We start from the raw sequence: 4,569 nt of genomic DNA, 5'->3' as shown, positions 1-4,569 counted from the left end.
ACCATCCATGATGCCCCAGCTCACATGCTAGAAGGATAAAGACCCCACAGCCCCTTCCCCTCATTTCCAGCTTATTAAAATTTCCGATCATTTTAGGACAGTAAAAAATTCTGTATGATATTATGACAATGAATATAAGTCATTATACATTTGACCAAACTCATAGAATGTACAACATCAAGAATGAACCCTAAGGTCAACTATGGACTTTGGGTGATTACGCTGTGTCAATATAGGTTCATCCTTGGTTTAAAAAAAAAAAAAAAAAAAAAAGTACCATTCTGGTGAGTGATGCTGATAATGGGAAAGGCTATGCATGTGTGGGTGTGTGGGTGTAGGGAGTATTTGAGGAATCTCTGTACCTCCCTCTCAATTTTGTTGTAAACATAAAACTTCTCTAAAAAAAACTTATAAAAAAAGTATATAGGAAAAACAATTCCAATCCACTCAACATTATTTATGTCTGGAATCGATGGAGTCAGGCTCAGTCTCTGATGCTTAGAGTCAGGGAGGCCAAGCACTTTCCAAAACCTCCAAAAAGCTCTTACCCTGATGCTTGCTGGGTATACTTGACCCACCTTTGAGGCTAGCAGCCTTTCTTCCATTCAAGATCTCAGCACTTGCATCATCTCTGTAGAATTCTTAAACACACAATTGTATTTGTTTATTTATTTCAATTTTTAAAAATATATGTATTTCAGTGCATTAAAGCCCAACTGCATGTGTTTAAAAATCTAGTGACCAGCATCTAACACCTCAATTGTTTAAGCAAGTCTAACAATAAAAGGGGCACATTTTTTTAAGATTTCTTTTTTTTTTTTTTTTTGATGTGGACCATCTTTTAAAGTCTTTATTGAATTTGTTACAATATAGCTTCTATCTCATGTTTTGGTTTTTTGGCCACGAGGCATGTGGGATCTTAGCTCCCTGACCAGGGATCGAACCGACACCCCCTGCATTGGAAGGTGAAGTCTTAACCACTGGACCACCAGGGGAGTCCCAAACCGGGCACATTTTAATCTTTGATATTTTTATATCCTGTCCTACATCTCAGTTTGGGTCAATTATAGTACGGAAAAAAAAGTGAAAAGAAAATAAAGGAAAAAAAGAAAAGAAAAGAAGAGAGGAGGGGAGGAGAGGAGAGAGAAAAGAAAATGAGAACAAAGTTTCTTCCTTATCGCTTTTGAAGCCAATTTTTTTACTGTTGGAGAACTCGATCTTGTCAGAAGACAAGTTTAGAGCTATATGTGATGAAGTCAAGGTTTTACCCCAGTATTGCCTCCTCTAAGTATATCAGTCTCCTCATAGAATGAGACAAGTCCCATCATTTCTGTTCCTTCATCCCTTGGAGCCTGCAGCTGGGGAGCTCTAATACCATGAACACCCATAGCAAGATGAAACCAGCTCTTTCCATTAATTACTAGACAAATTGCTTATTGGATGATAAGGTTATGTAAGTCTTTAAATGAGCAAACCGAAGCTTCATTTTCCTTCCTCAGAACTGAGGTAGGACAATAAGAAAGTAGTTGATTCTCCACATTTACTCACTTTTTCCTAATTTATAATAAACCCATAGTACCTGAAGATATGTCAAGCTGATTTTCAGAGTCCAAAGAATTTAGTCAGAGCCTAGAATGTCTTGCTGGCAAGGTCAAAGGCAGCTGTGTATTTGGCCCAATTAATTTTATGCTTAGTCATCCAGGATTGCACAGGGTGAAAGTTTGGAAAAGCTAAATAATTTTTAATACCTTTTAAATTTAGGACTGTTGGACTGCAAAGTACTGAATCTACACACCCTTCGAAGTCTGGATGCTTCAAGACAAGTGATAGCTATCATTCCTTATGTCCTTGGGTATACGCCTAGAGAGCTAATTAAGTACAAGTGCAGTGAAATAAAATGCATTTTCTTTCAACCTGTTGGACCAAGGTAAATGCAAAGGAATCCATTGGCAATCTTTTTAGATCACTTGTGAAATCCCTATCATTTAAGAAAGACCAGCTCCTACCAACTGAGGTCTTCAGTCACAAGCTGCCTTAGTTCCCTTTAGGGTACAAAGAAGGTTATAAATGAAACTTGTCGAACATCACACAAAAACTGAGCACCTACCATGTACCAGGCACTCTTCAAAGTGTGTTCTATGCATTAAAGGTCTTTGATCATCACAAACATCTAGAAGGTAGGTGCTATTACCATCATCCTCAAGATATAGAAGAGGCACAGAGAGATTAATGACTTGCATCAGTCTCACAGCTAATAGGTGGCAAGCTGAGAGTCAAACCAGGTTTTATCTCCAGGGGCTACACTTCTGTCAACAGGGAGCAATGCTGTGCAGCCATTTTACTGGCATCCATACCATTTCTAGGACAAATATTTTATATTTGCTATTTCATTTAATCCTCACCCCATCTTCTCAAGTACGTAATTACTATCACCCCACAGGCTCAGAGTACTAGGTTTGTCAAACAGTAACTCAAAGACATTTAGTTAATTATTAGCACACTGTTAACCTGTGTATAAGGTATGCCAAGCAATAGATTGATTTCATCCAACAAAGTCAAAAAAGATGACTATGAAAGAGAAAGAGGAGAGGAAATGCCTTTGGACTGTCTAGGAACAGGATATCATGTTTGTACATTATTTTCAGTAGGAAAGAGTTCAGTGTGGACAATCTGTTCTTACACAGACCAAAGAGGATTAAAAAAAAAGAAAAAGAAAAAGAAAAATAGTGATTGTCTAAAAACTCTCAAGATTGACTGTGAAGAATATGTGACAGGCTGCCTCTGTATAATATGGTCCACTGACTCTCAGCAGCATTTCCATCTTAGGTAGGTCATATCTTCACCATTTCTGGCATCAGAGTCTCTCAACTTCCCCACTTTGGTCAAGACTCTCATAATAGAGTAGTGGGTTTTAGTCTCCTCTTTGTAACACTTAGTCATCTGCATATTAGACAGAGGAGGAAGACAAAAACGTTATGAGGACAATCACAAATATAATAAGAAATATTTGAAATCTCTATTATCTTCAAGTACTTAATTGACGTGTCTTAATTAGAAGAACAGGCCTCAAAGATTACCTTGATGGATTTAAGTTAAATAAGTGTCATTTTTCCTAACCACAGTTTTAACTCTAATTTGAGCCATACTCAGAAATAAATTATGTAGTACACATTCTTTTGTTCAGGAATTTTTAGTCAAGGTATGGATAGAGGGCTAGGCTTTGAGGATTTTTTAATTTTTTTCTAATACTTGGGAAGAACAAATCTGAAATCTAATCATTGGAAAAACTGATAATGGGGAAAAGGACAAAGAATAACACAACAGGAAGGAGAAGGAAAAAGCTACCTATTTCAGATCTCATCTTGATCTGTAGAAGTTTAGGAGGAAGCTTCCTACTTCCAAAATTCTGGAAGTCTTGTAATGTGTCAAGATTGGCTTTCCAATGCGAGTGTATATCCAAGTGGTAGGATTCTAAACATGTTTATGCTGTGAAAAAAAAAAATCCATTTGTCCTGAAGCTTAAAAACAACATTTGTAGTTAAAAATACTGGAAATGGCCTTTTCTAGCATTGTTAAAAGTTGACACTTTGGGGAGTCTCTTTAAATACAATCTTTAATTGTATATTATGTAGAGGTGTGTCTGTTGAAGTCTTTTTTTGAAATGTAGATTGCATTTGTTGTATATATGACAGTGTAGCCTACATTAGTTTTAGATAATATCTGACACCTGAAATATGTCAAAAGAGAAGAAAAGACAAGTCATATGGATCTTGTGGTACAATTTCAAATGATGAGAATTTATGGGAATATTTAGATGTAGGTCATATTATCATTATTATTAAGGTTAGAAGTAAAATTTTGGCACAGTAAGTTTATGTTCTTTGGGAATTTTACTTTAAATTATTTGTATTATCTTCTCAGCAGTTAGGGGGTGATATAGATTGATATGTTCTGATAAGAATAGTTTTATATTTTATCCATGATCTCATTTTTTATTATTTAAAACTATTATAAGTATTCCCAGGTGGCAAAAAAGATCCATATATTTCAAAACAATAACATGAAATTGATTTGTTAATGCTGTGGTTCTTGAGATATGGTTGAAGCACTGTCCCACCTTTATTGTTTTTCAATTTGTACTAATTGGATATATAGCAAGATTCAATCACTTGCCAAGTCTTTGAGATAATCAACATCTTTGTAAAACTTGAACTAGTTTGTGCTTGTTGTTGGAGTTATTTTTTGTTACATGACCATGAAGTCTGGAGGAGGTTGGGCTACAGAGAGATGAGAGATTTGGATAGTCAATTTTTATTGAGGGGTGGTTGATAAATTAATATAGTTATAAATTCAGTCTTTAATGGCAGCTCTAAAGTATTTTTACCTTGTCAGCATAAATAAGACAATACATATAAAATTGAATTTACATTAATGAACAGTAACAACTTTCTAATAAATAAACAGACCAAACATAGCCATTGCTTGCGTACACATTTGTGTTTCTCTGCAGCTATAGTACTTGGCAGAGTCAGAGCTGTTTGTATTAACGACAGCCCTTTAGAAAAACAG

The sequence above is a fragment of the Mesoplodon bidens genome (genome assembly GCF_964165515.1).
Source record: "Mesoplodon bidens genome assembly, chromosome: 10".
In the NCBI taxonomy this organism is placed as follows: Eukaryota; Metazoa; Chordata; class Mammalia; order Artiodactyla; family Ziphiidae; genus Mesoplodon; species Mesoplodon bidens.
This window is presented reverse-complemented; position numbering follows the sequence as displayed.